The sequence below is a fragment of the Bombus vancouverensis genome, chromosome 17 (genome assembly GCF_051014615.1).
Source record: "Bombus vancouverensis nearcticus chromosome 17, iyBomVanc1_principal, whole genome shotgun sequence".
Classification (NCBI taxonomy): domain Eukaryota; kingdom Metazoa; phylum Arthropoda; class Insecta; order Hymenoptera; family Apidae; genus Bombus; species Bombus vancouverensis.
The window spans coordinates 598,530-619,685 of NC_134927.1; the positions used below are offsets into that span (position 1 = coordinate 598,530).

The 21,156-nt window shown below is 41.0% G+C and overlaps 1 pseudogene; it reads right to left on the bottom strand.

The window, feature by feature from the left end:
• Positions 1 to 1,096: 1,096 nt before the first annotated feature.
• LOC143303929 (dynein axonemal heavy chain 9-like) lies at positions 1,097 to 2,109 on the bottom strand (annotated as a pseudogene).
• Between the last annotated feature and the right edge of the window lie 19,047 nt (positions 2,110 to 21,156).

Genomic DNA, 21,156 nt, shown 5'->3' on the forward strand with positions numbered 1-21,156 from the left:
GCTTAACTTGAACTATTCACACCAAACGTACAGAAAACAACGCAATCCACACTCTCTCGGCAACGCCACTCGCAACCTCCGTCGACTTCTCCTCGGCTTCTCGACTCGCACCCTGATTCTCGACTCGCACTCTGCTCCTCGACTAACTGTTGTCGCATTCTATTGCCCTTTTCCTAGGCCCACCGCACACGTGTTCTGCAGACGCTCGTGGCCAGGGTCACGTAGGTCTTTTCCACGAAACTATGCACTTGAAAAGACCGATGACACATTGATGGGCCCGACGGCGCCTCGGCTCTCGCGACACTGTTCATAGTTCGTCCGATATTTCCCAGGCCTTTCGTCCACGATACTACACATATTTTGAATGAGAATAAACCACATTTCACTACACAGAAAATTATTCTACAGAATGTGTTATTCTACGGAAGTGCATCGTTCTCTAACCACCAACATGAAAATTGACCAATTAACAGCAACGTCAATTTCCCTCACTTTCCGAACGAAGGCTTTTCTTGACGAATCCGATGATCTCGTGTCCTTAGACACACCCCATATATTGTTATTCCCACCCCATTGTAGACCCCATTGTTATCCCGTTGACCGCGGATTCGTTATTGAACCTAGGATCTTTGTCATTAGCATCTCGAGTATCCAATTACCACGATTGTCAAATTCTGTAAAAATCATATTTGCACTAGTCAATATCTTCTCTATTGCATAACAACAATGTGTAATCCAAACGAAGATTCGTTTCACGCCCCTAACCCTAATCATAATGTGAACCCGACATATATATGTAAGTGTGATTTTTTAATAACGATTAACAACATAATAACAGAGAAATTTGCTTAATTGCTATTTGTGCTTAGTTACGTCCTAAATTATTTAATAATTTATTATTAAAATAAATATTGACTAAAAAACAATTATTAAAGAATATAATTTACGAACTTTGCTAATATCATCACTAGTAAAAACTAATGCTTTATCTTATTAATAGCTTTTCCTAATTTAATTTTTGGTTACAAGGACGACAGTTATAGTACGTTTTAAATTATGTCACAATTGAAAAATATATTCCAAATATGTCTTATGATCAATACAAAATCTGTTAAAGAGTATTAATTTTAAGTTATTACATTACACAAGATATCGTAAACATTGTTTTTGCCATCTCTCATTGTTTCGATATTTACAAATCTTCGATCCATAATTTCTAATTTAACGTTATGATCCATTAAGATTTAAAGTCACTTACCCTATTCCATTCTCGCGGCCCAAATTTTCTACTTTTTGCAAGTGCAGCGTGATAATAACAAAGTGCGAATTTAAATTCGGTTTCTTCGCTGCAGGACTCCAAAGTTTCCTGGGCAAAGTTATCCAACGCTTTGTGGATATTTGTTTGAATTCCAGATGGTGGTTCGTTCGTGATCTTTATGACCGATTCTAGTATACCCTGTGTAAATTTAACGAACCTTACATTGAGTAATTGGTGTTTCTTATCGATATTATTTACTTATGGACTAAAGTATCACTTATATAGTAAATTAGGGACTATAATAGGTACCTCAAAATTTTCTTAGATTTTTTTAAAGCAAAAAGATTGTAGGAAATTAGACCAGTTACTGAAACACCTGTAATGCCGACCGCGTTAATGAAAAACCATATTACCGGCGGAGGGTTAAAGAATATAATTAGCACATGCTAGCTTAATTAAAAGTGCATATTTTCTTTTGCTTTTTCAAATTATATAATTGTTTCTTACCTGAGGTATTATTGATTCAGGAGGATCAGGATTGGGTTCCGCACTAATGAACAATTGACAATCATCATGTGGATTCTTCGAGCATTGTTCCATCTTTTTTTCTAATGTAGGCAATCACTTCCTCAGTGGTTTTCGTTCGCTGAAAATTCTATGGCTTCTTCCGTTATGGGTTCTTGACCTTGACCTTGACCCAGTGACACATTATGGAAATTTCTTCCTCCAAAAGTGAAACCCAATTACATTCCCAGCTTTTCGACGTCCTGAAATTTTATCGTTGCCGTTATTGTAAATACATATTCGATGTGATTACGCTGATTTTCGTAACATGTTTTTGTATAATTCATTAAGTATCGATAATTCTTAATTTTAATTGTCCTCGATCCAGGTTATAAACTGGTAAACGAAAGATATGTCATTGAAAGCAACAGAGTATAGGAAATGAGAAGAGTAAGAAGGTATTACAATTATATTGCATTAAAGAAAAATTATTAAATGTAACGCAGTTTGGTTTATAGCTTATTGATTGTTCAGGGTATGCAAGAATTATATCTCATGACTTTGATGGATGATCCTGCACCTTCAGATCGGTGGAGATTTATTAAAGAAAGATATCGTATAATAGAATTTCAGAGCTAAATTTTTTGTATTGCACTGCTTAATGCTCGTTACGAGGAATAAATTTCTGTAAAGAACCACGGGACGCAAATGAACCGTTCTTGTGGAAAATGATCTTAAAATTCCATTAGATCTTATATTGAAGTTACATTAGAAAATATTTACATTTCCCAGTTAGATAAAAACTAAGTAAGGCAATATTAATGAACAAACAGAAGGTATTCCTTTGAATGAATGATAATCTACGCTAAATAGGATGAAGCATCTAACTTCATCATTTCAAACTATTACAAAATTACTTAATTTACGGAGAAATCTTTCGAATAAAAATTGAATAGCGTTGAAGAGAATATGATTTGGTAGGTGGAACTGCAGAAACGTTAACTACTCTTCGATTTCGTTGTTTTTGAATATGTTGTAGAAATCGGTATTTCAAATAACCTCTTCCTATATAAGAAGTGAATTCGCTTAGTTTCCGGGATATTCGCGAAAAACTACCAATATCACTACAGTGAATTCTACTTCTGCAGTTGTGCAACCGTGACAGCGTATGCGTTAGTTTGGTTACCGATTGCCGGTCACTTATCTTCTCTTTGAAAACGAGGGTCGGGCGAGTTTAAAGGCTGTGTGCACAACGTACACAAGCGAGGCTGCAAGAGTCTGTTATAACTGGTAACATATAACTCAATTAAAAGTGAATATCATCAATGTATTGGCTTCAAATATTAAATAATTAAATAATTGTTAATACACAGAAGATAAGTGGCCGGCGACTGGCAACCAGACCGACGCATGCGCTGTCACAGATGAACATCTATAGGCAGAAATACACTATAATTGAGTCGGTAGTTTCTTGCTAATATATTGAAAACTAAACAAGTTCACTCCTTATATACAGCATAGTATATAGGTAAAAGTTGTTCAAAATATTTCTATAACATATCCAAAAATCATAGAAATCCGAGGGTAGATAACGTTTCTACAGTTTCGCCCTATATAGCGTTCAAGTTTTCTCGGGATAGTATAAGTTGTAAATTTAAGGTATGAACAAAGAATCGTATGAGTGCCGGGGAAGAGAGAGAGAGATTTACGATACTACATGGTTAACGAATATTTATCTGTTCTTCCTAAGTTGTTCGATATGTGTATCTCCCTACACACTTTCTTTCATAATATGACATTTGTAGTCTTTATTATTAAAATTGAAAGTACATTATATAAGTATATTAGTTGATAAAATTACAACGCTAAGTACACATTTTCTCGTCGAATGACCCTTAAATTTTTTAAGGACCATCTCGGATCACCAGTTTTCTCCCTTCACAGATTACATTCTTAATTCTACCGGCCCACTCGTTCGCCATGATTTATTTATATTGCTTTATCAGCACGATAGTTACATGTCCAAACTCCTTCGCCGAGGATTAATTGTCGTCGCCGATTAGCCGGTTCTGATGTTTCCTCCTTTCTTTTCTTTTCTTTTTTTTCGCTTTCTTACAACGATAACGGTTGACAAACAGTTCGACAACGATTATCACCATCGATTCGCTATCGTCCGAATCGTGGCACGCATTCGATTTTCGAAATTAGATACGTTTGTATTCATTTTGATTAAATAAATATATGTCCAATAAAAGTTATTTCTGCCGTCACAATTGAAGCGCATTGCGTTTGCGACGAGACTGCTCCTGAAGCAAGCAATCGTCAGATGCAACACTTGAATAATCACTTATTGGGAAATGAAAGCATCGTTGTCCATGGTATCGTTACCGATGCGCGTCTCTAGTCCTGATGCGTATGAGAAATTCTGCCCTAAGATTCCTACTCGGTGAACAATGCTGTAAATTCGTTTATAAATAGACACGTAATAACGAAAATTTGTTTCTTTACGTGAATATTGTGGTATGACCTACTCTTCAATGTCAAAAAACATGATGTAATATTAGTTCTTAATTTACATAGTAAGTGAATGTAGTAGTTATAGTTAGTTATTACTGCACAGCGGTATATTTCACAAGTGGAAGAATAATTTGCTGTTATTTGATTGCTGAAAAATTTGATTCGCCACATTTATGGTTCTAATGTGCGTTAATAAACAGTCAGACAATAATCACTTACTTTACATTTTTCTTTGAAACGTAAACGTTCTGTAGATTACGATGGAACTTTTATACTAGTTTTTGAGAGAATAATTGGGTTATAACGTATGATGATATCGATACATTTTATCCCCATTAGAAATACGAAGGTTTGTACTCATCTGTAAAAGTATTGTTTAACTTTTTTAATATTCAGTATGACGAAATAGCAAACTGTCTATATCATTAATTACATAATTATCGCATGAAAAAATAAAGCGCCGTATTTGTTTATTTTTGACGCTTTTGTTATTAATGTGCAAATGGATGATTAGACATGTTTATTAATTGAATATTGGTTATTAATTGTAATATCTCTTTGTAACTTTAAACCAGGATAAATAATTATCATTTCTCTTTATGTATGTTACAGCCAAAGAGGCATACGAGAACGTTACGGAGGAATATGTAACACGCGCTTGGCGAGAGGCAACTGAAGAAACTTTCTCTTCCGTCGCTGCTGAAATTAAAGCGTTAGTAGAGTCCCAATAAATGCAGCTGCAGTATAAAAACAGACAGTGTAATACTTTCGAAATCTATAACTAAGCAAAAGCATATACATTTGGAAATGGAGAAAACAACGCGGAGCTAAAATAGTGTCCCCAGTAACATTATGCTTAAACCATTTTATATTTGCGAACTATATTCGGTTATCTTTAAATTAGCAAAGAGAAATTGTTTCCAAATCCAATTTCGCCGTTTGAGAGATGCACATTCATATACATATACATATACATATCTCTGGCATAGTAACATAACATTCCTATTGAACGTAGCAACCGCGATTCGCACGGTGTCACTTCAGACCACTCGTGTTCTGGTATAGGCAAATTAAAGCAAAATTGATGTAATATTACAACTTTACTGCGTACATTTTTTCATTAGTATAAACAACTATTACTATAATAACGTTGAAGAAAATATTAGATACTCTGCTTTTTGTTTCGGATCGCGCAGATTCTTCCCTTCGTAGCCCATCGATATCCCCACTAGCGTGCATTCATTAGATGTGCCGCCAGTGCTGGCACGTGTATGCTCTTCCGAGAATTCGGCGGAAAGAGTGTGAAGATATCGATGGTACATTGGGCACGTCGGTGTTGCGCTTTAGCGGCGTCGCGCTTTGTATCCGGAGCCGTTGAAAAGTTCCGTGGCCCGTGCCGCCACAGTACCCCCTTACCAGTGATAACGCTATATAAATGAAAAATATATAAATGTTACAGGCAAGGGTGTACGTTCGCCGGCTCCTCACGCCTATCCGAGACCCGCCTGAAACCGATCAGGAAATCGAACTCTCCTGCCCGCGCGTGTGGTGTGATGAACTCTTGAGTCCCCTTCGCTTTGTTCGTTTCGGGCACCGGGCGGTATTGTTACATTGCGCTTTTCCGTGCTATGGTGTTCAATATTGTCGTTAAAAAGAAATTCGTTAAATAGGTTCGACTCGAACTGGCGTCCTTGATCAGTCGTTATTCTTAAAGGCACGCCGAAACGAGATATCCACGTGGAAAGGAGAGCCGAAGCGACGGTTGCCGCCTCCATGTCGGCGATGGGAATGGCTTCGGGCCAACGCGAAAAACGGTCGATACACGTTAGACAATATCGGTAGCCTTTTGAATATGGCATCACGATAATGTCTATGTGTAAGTGTTCGAAACGGCCCGCTAATTCTCCGAATGTTCCGACGGGTGAGGATACGTGCCTGGTGACTTTACATTGTTGACACGGGATACATTGTCGTGTCCAATTTCAGGCGTCCTTGTTTATGGACGGCCAGACGAAACGCGTCGTCACCAGGTTTTGAGTGGCACGTATCCCTGGATGGGAAAGTCCATGGAGCGAATTAAATACGTCGCGCCGCAAGGATTTCGGTACGTACGGTCGTACGAAGTCACCCGATACGTCGCAATATATTTCTACGTCGTGATCGGGGAAACGTATTTTCTTTAACCGTAGCGCGGATGTACCGGAGTTGACGATGTTGCTTAGTTCTTTGTCGGCTTCTTGCGCGGCGGCGAGAGCTCGATGGTCCACAGACTTTCCTATCGCTTCGATGCGTGACAGAGCGTCGGCAACGTTATTGTCTAACCCCTTGATATATCTTATGTCGGTGGTGAATTGTCCGATGTAATCTAGTTGCCGGAATTGTCGCGGCGAACACTTATCGGGATCTTGGTTGAACGCATATGTAAGGGGTTTATGATCGGTGTAAATTGTAAAATTTCTCCCTTCAATGGCGTGTCGAAATCGCTTTACCGCAGTGTACATAGCGAGTAATTCGCGGTCGTACGCGCTGTACTTTCGCTGCGCGGAGTTCAACGGTTTGGTAAGGAAACCTAACGGCTGCCAAGAGTCGTTGACGCGTTGCTGGAGGACCGCTCCTATTGCATAGTCGGATGCGTCTACCGCGAGGCTAACAGGTGCGCCACGTATCGGATGCGCTAACATCGTGGCGTTAGCCAGGGCGCGTTTCGATTCGCGGAAGCTGGCTTCGGATTGCTCTATCCATTTGATGGGCGCGTTGCCCTTTTTTCCTCCTTTTAATAGGTCGTTTAGGGGTTGAAAAATTTTTGCGGCCCCCAGTATGAAACGTCGATGGAAATTAATCATACCGAGGTACCTGCGTAGTGCTTTAACGGTCCCGGGGAGCGGTACTTCTACAATAGCGTCAACGCGTTCGGCTAGCGGCTTTATCCCGTCGGCGTTTACGGTGTGTCCCAAGAATGTGATTTCGTTCACACCGAATTCGCACTTTACTGGGTTGATGACTACGCCATACTCGTTTAAGCGTTCAAACAAAATCCGAAGGTGTTCGCGATGTTGTTCTTCGGTTTCGGATGCGATTAAGAAATCGTCTATGTAAGCGAACACGAAGTCTAGACCACGGGTAATTTCATCAACGAATCTTTGACACGTTTGCGCGGCGTTTCGAAGCCCAAACATCATGTTGGTTGCTTCGAAAAGTCCGAAAGGTGTCGTGATCGCGGTTTTCTTAACGTCTTCTGGCGCGATCGGGATTTGGTGGTAAGCGCGGACAAGGTCGATTTTTGAGTAGACACGCTTACCGTATAGATGTTGCGCGAAATCTTCGATATGTGGTGGGGAGTACCTGTCGGGTATGGTGCGAGCGTTCAACGCACGATAGTCGCCGCATGGTCGTAGACTTCCGTCCTTCTTTGGGACGACATGCAGGGGTGATGCCCATGGACTCTTGGATGGCCGCATCACTCCTTGCTCGATCATTGTTGCGAAATCCGCCTTGACTTGCTTGAGCCGATCCGGTGCGAGACGTCGAGGTTTACTGTAGACGGGTGGCCCGGGTGTGGTTTCAATATGGTGTACCACACTGTGTCGGATTTTCTCTCGTCCGAAGGCCGGTGGACGAGTTAGATCCGGAAACTCCGCCAAAAGTCGATGGTAGACCGATTCGCCGATTACGGTTTTGATGGATATTTCTTCCGTCGTGGCAGCACATCCCCTTGTTGATAATTGGGTTGTCGTGTCGAGGAGTCGTTTGTTTCGCGGGTCCACGAGCAACCCATAATGGCTTAAAAAATCTACGCCTATGATAGGCGTTTGAACGTCAGCAATTACGAAGTTCCACTTGAAGGCTCGTCTAAGGGACAGGTTAAGGCCAATCGCAGTTGCGATGCGCGTCCCGTTGGCCGCGAATAGTTCGTACGCGTTTTTCTTGACGTGCCTATGGATTTTACTGCGGGGGTATACGCTGATGTCGGCGCCGGTGTCTACGAGGAAAGAAATCTTCGTTCCCTTGTCCGTAACGAAGAAGCGGCGGGATCTCAGGCCGTCGTCGTCTGCCGCGTCTACGGACGGCTGGTCTCGTTTCCCGACTTCCACGTGCATGGGAAACGACAGCTCCTCGCGCGTTCTCCGAACTTTGCATGATAGAAGCACAGACCGTCTTGCCGTGGCCGATCTCGCGAGCGCGAACGTCGGTGGTATCGCGAACGCGCGCGTGATCGTGATCGTGGTCGACGATGATTAATCATGCTCAACGCGTTCATCTGTGCCTGCAACTGTGATACTTGCTCGCTCAACACGTTGATTGCGGCGGCCATTGGTTCGTATGCTCCGGCGTTTTGCGCTGGTGGGTCCATTACTGCCGTTACCCGGGCGGTGCGCTGAAAATCCTCCCTGAATTCTGCAGCGATCAGGTCCGCCTGCCGCAATAACCTTTCTGGGTCCGAATCATCGACTGCCGCGAGGATACGCCTGATGCGGGCGGGTAATCGGTTCCTCCACAGCGTGAGGGTAAAATCATCGGGCGTGGAGGGGCTGGAGAGTTTTTTTAGGTGTTGATAAAACTGGGATGGTTTTCTATCTCCCATCTCCTCCCTTTCCACCAACTTCTTTATCCGGGTCGCGTCCGTATCGGATAATTTGCGAATGAGCGCATGTTTTAATTTTTCGTAGCGTCCGATGTCTGGAGGGTTCGTCATTAGGTCTTCGACGTCCTGGAGCTGTTGATCGTTGAGGCATTTTGCCAGCGTCACGTACTTAATGGTGTCTTCCGTAATTCGCGCTGCCTCGAATTGTCTCTCCAGGAGGGCAAACCATGCCGCCGTGTTCGTGGGCAGCAGTGGAGACATGCTGATCACCTGGCTGGCTATGGTTCCCTGTGTATTACCTTCCATCGTCGCGGTGCACTCAAAATCGGTGGTTAAAACGATAGCACTATCACTGTCACCTCTTTCACTAAATATTACGTCAAATCACGTCGGTAGTCACCAATTTGAGGTGGTATAGTGATAGGTGCGTAAGGAACTACTCTTGGTGTTTTTACGAATAACAGTTTATTAGAACTAATCAACAATCAGAGTTAACAATGAACAATCAACAATTACACTTAACAGACAACAGGTAACAACTAACAAATAACGATAGACACCGAGAGGTCATTCGACGCGTTGCTATGCGAATAGTACCGAGGAGTTACACTTTTAATGGCGCAAGACAGACTGACTCTGCTTTTTGTTTCGGATCGCGCAGATTCTTCCCTTCGTAGCCCATCGATATCCCCACTAGCGTGCATTCATTAGATGTGCCGCCAGTGCTGGCACGTGTATGCTCTTCCGAGAATTCGGCGGAAAGAGTGTGAAGATATCGATGGTACATTGGGCACGTCGGTGTTGCGCTTTGGCGGCGTCGCGCTTTGTATCCGGAGCCGTTGAAAAGTTCCGTGGCCCGTGCCGCTACATATCTATTACCTTTGATGCTCGCTCGAGTTTGTCTAACAGATTAGTGAAGCTATCGTTTGTTTTGAGCGCTAGGGTTTTAGTTTTGATTTCGCATTTGACTTCGTTTTTTGTCTCGAGTATACCCATGTGTTCATCTTTGTACAATATATCGCAGGAAGTGTTGGATCTTATGATGGAGGGCTTGTCAAGTTTTTGCAAGGTGTGTTTCGTTTGGCAAATTGTGCCCATTTCTATCGGGTTTGCCGGTATTGCGATGTAGCTGTTGCTAGTTCTGAGCGATATAAAGCTAATGTCTTCAATCTTAAACACAGTTATTTGACAATGTTCGATAGGAGGTTTGAAGTTTATTATTTCGCTGTCATGGATTGGTGGTGTTTGTTTGCATATAGTGGTTCCGGCTCGATTCTTACAAAGTTTGTCGATATATTCGATATCAGTGTTCATAAATGAAAGTCCAGAAGTTAAATATATTTGATGCTGGACTACTGGAGCCAAAAATACTCCATTTCTCTTACTCGGAATAGGATATACCTGTAATATATTCCATTCCGTGTTAGAGACTAAAGGTACTATGATTTTAATATCACTGATGTCGAGTATAAACTGAAACTGTTCGGTTTTGGCAGAGATAGCGGTGTTGCACATCTGGTTGTCTATCGCTTTGGTGTAGTTTTCTATAAATTCATCGGGGTCGAGTATTTGTGGGCTAATTATTCCGTGTTGCCTAATATTATGACGTTAAGTATCTCGTCTAACTGAAAGTTTAAAGTTTGCATCGCGGTATCGAGTTTCACAATCATTTTAAGCATAAATCTATCGATATTTGCCTGCTGTTGTTGTTTTAATACATCGTTATATGATTTCTCCAGGTGGTTTAGGTTTTCCGAGTTTACAATTTTCCTAATAAGTGCTGTTTGATTAGCTATTGCAGTCTTGATTTTATTGTTGTCATCGAATAGTTTGTCCATGTTTTGGTTTATGAGTGTAAGATCGTCATCGTCGAGAGTTCCGAATAGACGTTTCGATACGGAACCTATGATGTTGAGTAAACCTCATTTGCTTCGGGTGTGTATTAACGTTTTCAAGTGTTTTGCGAGTTGTTTCAGGTTATTGATACAGTTTTGTCATCCTAATCTCCTAGTTGGCTTAATATATCTTCTATATCGGGTAATGCATAGGCGTCTTGGTCAGTCAGCTCGTTTAGTTTTCTGAAGTCAATAACTATTCTCCACTTCTGTTTTCCTGATGCATCTAATTTCTTGGGAACAACCTATACTGGTGAATTGAACGGAGAGTCTGATTCTTCTATAATGTTTTTATTTACTTTTCGTTTTTTTCGTAGATTTCATTTTTGTGGCACTCTGGGAGTCTGTATGGTTCGGTGTTTATGATTTTGTCTTGTTTTAATGTGATTGTATGTTTTGTTAGATTAGTACATCGTAATAGGCCTGTTTCTAAATTGAATGCGTCAATGTAATGTATTAATATTTTCTCTATGGGTTCGCGGAGTTCGCGTTTAATAAGATTTGTTCTCACTATGGTTTTAAGTTTAGCAATTTGATCTAATCCTTTAGTGTTATCAATGTCGTTAGAAATTTCATGATTTGTCTCACCAGAATTGAAGAAGCATACTCGCGTTGGTTTGCCTTCTAGGTAGATGGTTCGAACTCTCTTTTCGCCTGGTTGTATCGATTCTGGTTTCTGAAAGTATAAAATCTTATTATCAAGTTTTAATCTACCGTTGGAAATTTGATATTGGTACTTCTCTAAACAAGGTAGTCCTATTATTCCATCTTCCATTAGGGAAAAGTCTTCCGGTACTATAAAAAATTTATGTTCTTTGCAAACATTTTAGATCTAATAAATTCGTTAGTGGTATATTTGTCTAGTCCCATGGAGAAAATTCGAGGTTCATCGTCTTTGAAGGTTTGAGAGTCTACTTTGTCATTTTCAATAGGTTGATTCCTGCTTCTGCGTCGATGAAGTGTGTTACATGTCCAGTTTTTGTGTTAAACCGTATTGTGAGAAGTTTGCCTGTAGGGTAGTGGCGGCACTTGCTCCGGAAGGCTGGTGACCCGCTTCATTTATTTTCGGGGCTCGATGGTGGCTTCCCTGACGGAGACATCGGCTTCTCCTCGTAAAAGAAAGGTCTCATTTCGCTTCGTAATTGATCCGTCGTCCTGATGTCGCTCGTGAGTGCTAATCTCATTTCTCATTTTGGAATCTGTAAGTACTCAATCAGGCTCTGATGCATTTTCTTTCGAATATGCGAATTTTTTCCATTTGGGAGGCTGATATGTTGGGCAGCCGTAGGTTATGATCGGTCTGATTAGTGCTTGGTAGCATAGTATTTTTAATTTGCTGCCGAGATGTTTGGAGTAGAATAGTTTTTTTATTTTCCAGAATGCTTTATTGGCCTTAGTAAGTTGAATTTCGGTGTGCTGCTTGTAGTTTAATTTGTAATCTATGTTTACCCCTAAGTATTTTACGCAATTTTTGTGTGGTATGAGGGCCCCTTTGTCTGTTTTTTCTCTTATCTGGAATTTTTTGCAGTGTTCTCTTTCTATTGGGCCGATTTCACTTGACTTGGGTCTAAACAGTATGGCTTCGCATTTACTTATGTTGATTTTTAGTTTCCATGCGTGGTAATAGTCGTTTATTTTCTCAAAGAGTTCTTGGAGTTCCGTTTTTATAGTTTTGGTTTCGCGGCCTGTTACGTATATGATTAGGTCGTCTGCGAAGGCTATGGAGCGTTTATGGGTGGATGTATTGAGATCAAAGAGGTTTAGTAAGTCGCTGTTGTAAATACTGAAAAGTAACGGGGAATTTACTGTACCTTGTTGTAGACCGTTTTTTATGGAGAATTCTTTGCTTGATGAGTGTGAACCTTCAGTCATTACGAATGTTCTGCTTGTGATCATGTCCCAGACTATTTCAATCAGGTATTTAGGAAAATTTCTCTTGATCAATTTGTATATGAGACCTGGGATCCAGACTGTGTCGAAGGCTTTTTCGAGGTCTATTAAGCAGGCGGCTACTCGATCTTTTGCGTTTAGAGCCCAGCAGATGTCCGACGTGAGTTTGTTTATTGCGTGGATTGTGGAGTGTTTGTGTCGGAAGCCGAATTGATTCTCTGGGATTATGTTATTTTTTGTGCAGAAGGAGGTTAGGGGGTTGTTTATGATTATTTCAAATACTTTGCTTATGTTGGGGAGGAGACTTATGGGTCGTAGGTTTGCGGGCGATGAGCCGTCTTTATCCTTTTTTGTTATAGCTATCAGTTTGGCTTTTTTCCATTTTCTGGGGAAGTATGTGTTGTTTAGAGCATCGTTGAAGAGTACCGTGTAGTACCATTTTATTTTGTTCGGTAGGCGCTTGAGTAAGATGTTTGGGATGCCGTCGAAGCCGGAGGATTTTTTGTTGTTTAGTTTGGAGAGGATTGTGTTTAGTTGATTGTAATTTGTGAAGTAGTTTATTTCTGGATCTGGTTGTTTGGGGTTGTCTGCGGTGTTTTCGTTTGAGAATGTGCAGACTGTTTTGTCTTGTTCCATTTCATTTTTGAGTTTGTTTGTTTCGGCGATGATAATTCTGTTTAGTTGTTCTCGGCCCATGTGTTCGTTTTGCGTATGTATTTTGGAAAAGTGGGTGCCGATGATGTCTAGTTTTTCTATTGTTTTAGGTATTATGAAGTTACCCGCGGTGTCTTTGATGGTGTTGTGTATCGTTATACCTGCTTCTTGGGTGAGGGAGGCATTTTCTGGGGGCAATTTGAGAGGTGGGATGGGGTTTTGTTCTTTTGGTCTAAAGATTTGATTTATTTGTGGGAACACGTTGGCTGAGTCGTTTTTGGAGATGTTTTTTATTTTGTTTGTCCAGTAATGGTTTATAGAAATTGCGTATTCTTGTTTCAGTTGCGCTTTTATTCTGTGTAGTAGGAACTGTAGGAATTCTAATTCTTCTCTTTTGTCGTAAGAATAGTTAAGTTTTATATTGTTTATTTTGGAGAGTATGTAGCTTTTATCTCGATGTAGATCTTTTATTTTATTGTTTATATAGGGCTCGCATGAATTTTTTTGTTTTATGATTGGCACGGATTTTTGGAGAGCGATTTGTGTGTGTTTTTCTATTTCGTCTAAGAATGAGTCGATTTGTCTGTTTGTTAGGTTGACGTTGTAGACCTTTAGGTCGCAGTTTTGTTCGAGTGTGTTTTGGAACTTTTTCCAGTCTGTCTTTTTGTAGTTGTACCTGGGTGTCTCGGTCTGGGTTTCGAGTGTTAGGAAGTTAGATGTGTTTTTGTTAATTTGAAATACTAGGGCGTTATGGTCACTGTCATAGGCTAAGGGTTCTTTTTATTTATTTGTTGAAATTACAATCAATTCTCGCGTTGAGAATTTTCAGTAATTTTTCTGGCGTGGCGCAGTGACATGGCTGTTTATTTACAATAAGTTAATACTTATTATAGATAGGTATAATTTATAAGTATGATAAGTAAGTGCATATGCTTAATTTGGATAATTAAATGAATCTAACGTTTAGGTCTAGCGGGTAGTGCCTCTTCAGCCTGCGAATCTGGTCCGTCGTATCGAGTAGTCCAGTGATTAGGGGGTTTCGGTGTTTGTTGACTCTTTTGCTATATCTGTCGCTATATTTTGCTATTTCCTCTTTGACTGTGGGTACCTTGAGGTCGCGATGGATGGTTTCGTTGGTAACATACCAAGGTGCGTCTGTTAAGGATCTTAGCGTTTTCGATTGGAAGCGTTGAAGTATTTCAATGTTGGAGTTACTTGCTGTTCCCCATAGTTGGATTCCGTAGGTCCAGACAGGTTTTATTACGGTCTTGTAGAGGGTAATTTTATTCTGTATGTTTAGTTTGGAGCGTCGGCCCGTGAGCCAATAGAGTTTTTTTAGTTTGTCCTTTAGTTGCTTCGTTTTATCTGAGATGTGTTTCTTCCACGTTAGTCTCCTGTCCAGGGTCATGCCCAGGTATCGGACTGAGTCTCTGCTAGGAACTGTTGCATTGTTGATGGTGACCTGGGGACAGGTTTGTTTTCGGAGCGTGAAGGTTACATGTGAGGATTTCTTTTCGTTAATTTTGAAGCCCCATTTGTGAAACCACTTTTCCATGGAGTCGAGACTTCGCTGGAGAGTGGATGAGGCTATTACCGGGTCTGCGTGGGTAGCTAATAGCGCTGTGTCGTGTGCAAATGTCGCTATTGTTATCTCGTTTGATATAGGTAAGTCGACAGTGTAGATGGAGTACAGTAGGGGTCCGAGGACACTACCTTGGGGTATGCCGGATTCTATTGGGAATGTTGCGGAAGTGGCGTCTAGGCATTTAACCATGAATTGTCTATTGGTTAGGTAGGATTTTAGGATGGAGTAGTAGGGGTAAGGTAGGATCTTTTTAAGCTTGTATAGCAGTCCTTCATGCCATACTTTGTCGAATGCCTGTTGGATGTCTAGGAAAACCGCTGAGCAATATTTTTTCTTTTCGAGTGTTTGGTTGATCGTATGAGTTATGCGGTGGATTTGCTCTACTGTTGAATGTTGTTTTCGGAAGCCGAATTGGTGATCTGGGAGTGTTTTCAAGTTCTCTAGGAGTGGAAGGAGTCGATTCGTGAGCATCTTCTCGAATAGTTTAGACAGGGTAGGTAAAAGACTGATTGGGCGATAGGAGCTGGTTTCGTATATCGGTTTACCGGGTTTAGGGATGAGGGTAATCAATGAGATTTTCCAGCCCTTAGGATAGTGTTCAAGGCGAAGGATAGTATTAAAAATCGATGTGATGAGTGCGATCCCTTTTATGGGAAGTTCCTTGGTTGCTTTATTGCCTATTAGGTCTTGCCCTGCTGCTTTCTTGGGATTTAGGCGACTGATTGTTTCTATAGTCTCTGCAGAAGTGAAGGGTTCAATAGGAGGGGACATTTGGAAGTAACATTTGGAAGTATTCAGTAACGTCCGCGGCAGCTTTGGGGGGATGGAGTTTGAATACTTTAGACAAGTATTTAGCAAACAGGTCGGCTTTTTCTATAGGGCTTCGCGCCCATCCACCTTGCGGACGGCGGATTGGTGGGATTATTTGTGGGGGGCGTGTGAGTTTCCTGAAGGCCTTCCATAGTGAGTAGTTGAGTCGGCTGTGGGGGATAAGCTGGCGAGGTATTTTTGGAAACAGTCGTTTTTGTAATTTTTTATGGTTTTGGATAGCTTTCTAGTTGCGTTGTTTAATTTACGTTTGTCATCCGGTGTTCTATGGGTCTGCCATACTCTTCCTAGTCTACGTTTTTCTGCTATTTTTCTTAGTATGTATTGGGGATATTCTTGTTCGCTGATAGACGTCTTTGTCGGTGTGGAGAGGCGGATGGCGTTTATTATGCTCGTGTTTAAGTATTCCTTGGATGCTTCGATTTCTTCCTTTATTTCTAGTGGAGTTAAGGCTGAAGTTGAGTGTGTAAAGACTTCTCTAAAGAGCTGCCAGTTGGTGTGTTGGTTGTGAATGGAGCCATTAGGTGTATTCTCGATAATTGTTGAACTGACTGTTGCTATCACGGGGAAATGATCAGAGGAGAGATCAGCCGAGGAGTTGATCTGGACGTGTCTTGGTGAGATATTTTTAGTTACGAAGAAGTCGAGAAGGTCGGGTATTTTGTTAGTGTCAGTGGACCAGTATGTGGGTTCGTATCTGGTGAGGTAGTTGAAGTTGTTGGTTATTATGCTGTTTAAGAGGTTTTTGCCTCTTGCTGTAACCAGTCTGCTGCCCCATTGGGTGTGCTTGGCGTTGTAGTCTCCACCAGCTATGAATCTATTGCCCAGGGTGTCCAGGAAGTTATCAAAGTCTTCTTTGGCGATGAAGTGCCTGGGAGGGCAGTATACTGCTGAAGTGATGATTGTGCCATGACAGTCTTCTATTGCTACGTTTGTTGCTTGGAGGTAGTCTTTCTGGAATGATGGAAGTGCTTAATACTTGTTTTGATTATGATTCCGGTGCCACCGTGGGCCTTTCCGCTGGGGTGTTGGGTATGGTAGAATATGTAACCATTTATTTTCAGGTAGTTTTTGTCGGTGAAGTGGGTTTCCGATACGAGCATTACGTCGATTTGCTGGTGTTTTAGGAAGAGTTCTAGTTGAAGTTTGTGTTGCGCTAGACCGTTGGCGTTCCAAAGAGCTATGCGCCTTGGTTTTATTTTGCATCGGGACGTATTAATTTATCCATGATGAGTGTTAGTAGCGATAGCAAATTATTTATTTGCTCTGATTGTTTCTCTATTAGCTTTTCAAGCCTAGAGAAGTTGTCTGTGTTAGGTGGGTTGGGGACACTATTTTGGGAAAGATCCCTTTGGCTATTCGGGTTATTTTGGATGCCTTGTACTGCTTGGGCATAGGAGGTTGAGGTGGTGATGAATTTGGTAGGACTGGGTGTTTGGTTGGTTGAGGGGATTGGGGTAGTCGTGCATTTCGGCGGGCTGGGTGTTTGGTTGGTTAGCTCTTTTGCTCTGAGTTTAGGGTACCTGTTTGTGTATAGAGTTTTATAGGCTGAGCAGCCTTTGTAGTTGGCAGGATGGTCACCTTGACAGTGGATGCATTTCGCTGGGGTTTCCGGTGATTTGGCGCACTGGTCAGTGGAGTGAGTGCCTGCACATTTAACGCAGTGGAAAGTATGGTTGCAGTATTTCTGCGTATGACCGTACCTTTGGCACCTTTTGCATTGCACTATTTCTTTTTTCACAAGCGGTGGTTCGAATTTTACTATCGCCTTCATTAGGCGACTGATATTGTAGATTTCCTTATTGTTGGGCTTTTGTTTTATATCTATGAAAAATAGGGATAACGGGTCTTTCGAGACTCTATGCCTTATATTACTTACGTTGATGACTTCGTGGCCGAGTTTTGAGAGTTCGTATTTGAGTTCGTCTATGTCTGCTGAGTGGTGGATGTTTCGTAGGACCACCCGGAAAGGCCTTTCCTGTTTGAGTTGGTAGGTGTTGAAGTTGGCGCTCAGGGTCCTAAGTATCTTGGTGAGTTTTCTGTAAGCTACTGGGTTCCTCGGCAGTATTTTTACTTTGTTGTTATTTATCTTTAAGTTGTAGTCCTCCTTGGAGATATCTCTCTCTAAGGACTTGATCATTGTATGTCGATGACGTCATCCACAAATATTGGTGGGGAAGAGGGGATTTTCTGTGCTTGTGGGTTTGGCGGCGGGTCTGCGATTTCCATGGCGTCGTTAGTGGATTGCAATACGGCGAACCTGTTGTGGGTGTTTATTTGTATCGTTGATTGTTCGTTCCGGGTGTCGTTCATGTCTGGTTTTGATGTTTCTATTTTCCGTTTCTTTGTAATATTAGCGTCGTTGGTGCGGAGAGTTCTGCTACACTTCTGCCACGGAGGAGGTAGCGCGGAGTAGTTGCGAGTCAGCTCCGGAGAGCCTGGTCGCGATTACTGGGCCATCATCGAGCTAGTTAATTCAAAATGAATAACTAGTCGTGAGGCTATGAGGCTAGTATTCGGGTTAGGTGCGTGGAATTTTCTTCTCCGTAAATGGTAGGAAACACTTGGCTGTGTTCATTTTTGATGGTTGGGCGACACGTGTTGTTTTCGGACTACACTGGGCACTAGAGACACGTCTGCACGCTTCGGCAGTCCACAGCGATCTCCTAAGGGTTTGAGAGTGTTATTTGGACGTAGGGTTTGAAATTTTTATCGCGCATCTGCTAGGCATATGTCCAGGTATGAACCTCCTTTTGGGTAAGGGGGTAGCTCGGAGCTGTACAAGTTTCTTTTGTAGTGGATGCTTTTATTGTCTAGCCAGTTTCTAATGAAGTTGCCTCTCGTGTTGTTTATTTCGTTTTCCCGGCTTGTATGTTTTGCGTTAAGTTCTCCTGCTATTATATAGTAGTTTTCCGGTTTGTTGAGCTGCAAGAGTTCGAAAAGATTATTGAATTCGTAGATAAATTCTTTCTGGTTTCCGTAGGTTGCGTAGGCTGCAGTGATGAATAAATTTTCCTTATTGCTTATTTTTATTTTTATGATCGTTGTTTCTAAGGTTCTGAAACTTGTTATTTCATCAATTAGGATCGTTTTGTATTTTATAGGGTTTTTTATGAGGATCGCTGTTCCTCCTCCTTGACTGGCGTTCGGTCTGTCGTGTCTTATCATGGTGTAGTTTTTGAAGTGTACATTGTGTCTTTTGTTTAGTTTTGTTTCTGAGATGAGTACCATATCGGGGGCTTCTTTATTTATTAGGGTTAGCATACTGTATCCTTTTTGGTTTGAAATTAAAGAGTTAGCATTTATTGCAATTATTTTCAGATGTTTTAGGTTGAATTTATGTGTTTTTTGCTGTGATTGTTGGTTTGGCGTGTTTTGGTTATTCGTCATCTGTACTATTGAAAGTGCTGAAGATGGCGTCGAGCCTTTCTTCGTGCGTTGATAGTGTATTTTTTGTTTCGTTTAATTGCATTTGTTGTTCTTTTAACGCTTGGAGAATACCTTTTTTAAAGTCTTCGATAACGTTTATAATGTTTGGATGGGGGGAGTTATCGATTGTGATTGGGCTTTGGCTTGAGCGCGGATCTAAGTTTGCTGATTGTGATGTGGTTTTGGTTGTTAGATTTGGTTTTGTTTGCTGTTTCACTACGTCAGAGAACTTTAGTTCTGGGACGTATTTAAGGCTTATTTGGGCAATTCGTTTTATTTCTGTTTCCTTGTCTTTTTTCTTTTTTTCAGCTAGCTTTTTGCGCAGCTCCACGAGTTTGGGGCACCCCTTGTAAGACGCGGGGTGTCCGTAGTTTTTGCAGTTTTTTTTTAGCTTGAAGCCACTTTTCTATTTTTGTGATATGTTCTTGTAGTGATGTGACTGCTGTTGCAGTGTCAGTGTGCCTGACTAGTACCGCTGTGTCGTCCGCGAATGTCAGTATCTTGCTATTAGAAGTTGTTGGTATGTTGGCCGTGTAAGGTGTGTATAGAATTTGTCCTAACTCGCTACCTTGCGGAACCCCTGCCTTGATGTCTTTAACTTCAGAGTATGTGTTTTTAATTTTTATTACGAAGGTTCTGCTGCTTAAGTAGGATTTAATTAAATGGTATATCTGCTCCGGGAATTGTTTTCTGATTGGTTGAAGTAGACTTTCGTGGTTTATTTTGTCAAATGCTTTCTCGATGTCCATAAAGAAGGCTGTGCAGTATTGTTTGTTTTCTAATGCTAGAATTTGTAAGTCTGTGCATTTGCTCTATCGTGGAGTGTTTGTTTCTGAATCCAAATTGGTGATCTGGTATTAATTTTTCCTTCTCTATTATTGGTTTTAAGCGGGCGCAAATTATTTTTTCTAGTATTTTGGAAAACACGGGAAGTAGTGATATTGGTCTATAAGATGTTGTTGTTGAGGAAATTCGAGGATTTGGAAATACAAATAATTGACTATATTTCACACCCAACAGCTATACATCTATATTACACTCTGAAAAACGTCTTGCACGCACGCTTGTCGCCAACCGACTAAACAGAATCTTCTAACGGCAGTCTTTTGTCTCAACTAAGACCTGGACGCCCTCTGACCCTTACACACACACTCTCATGTACAGTGTAAATGTATCACTTCCCTAACAGTTGTTTGGTGTGGGTCTTTGCCTGGTTTAGGTAACATTATGATCTGTGCTAGTTTCCATAGTTTAGGATAGTATTGGATTCTTAATATTGCGTTGTAAATTATTGTGATTAGTCGTATCGCTTTTGGAGGAAGGTTTTTTAAAATTTTACCATTGATTAGGTCGATCCCTGGTGCTTTATTGTTCTTTGTTTTCTCGATTATGTTTCTAATTTCTTGTGCTGCTGTTTTAGGTATGATATAGTGTTTGTCAGTTGAGGTACTAGTGGTTAACGCATCCTCATCGGTATGACAATTGTGGTTGCTATTATTGATTATATGTGGTGTAAATATGTTGCTTAGGTGGTTGGAAAATTCTTCAGCTTGTTCTTCGTTGCTTCTTGCCCATGTATTATCTGCTTTTCTGATTGCTGGGACTAGTTTTATTGGCTTTCACATTTTTTTTGTGGCTTTCCATAGGGAGTAGTTGGAGTTCTCGTGCGCAGATAGTGACTCTATGAATTTTGTGAACTCATTGTTATTGTGTTCTTTTATTTTGTTTTTAATTTCCTTTGCAAGTTTATTTAGGTGTTTTTTATTTTCTTTTGATCTATGTTTTCGCCATTTTGCTTTCGCTTTTCTTTTTTCTTTAATTATTTCGAGGATGTTTGGCGGAATTATTTTTGTTTGTCTATTGGTTGGTTCAGGTATAGTGGTTGCCCATGCTGCTTCTTGGATAGTTTCAGTAAGTGTTGTTACTGCTTGTTCGATGTGTTCAGGTGTTTTCAATGGGATGTTACAATTGATTTTGTTCTCAACTATTTCTTTAAATGTTTGCCATTTGGGGG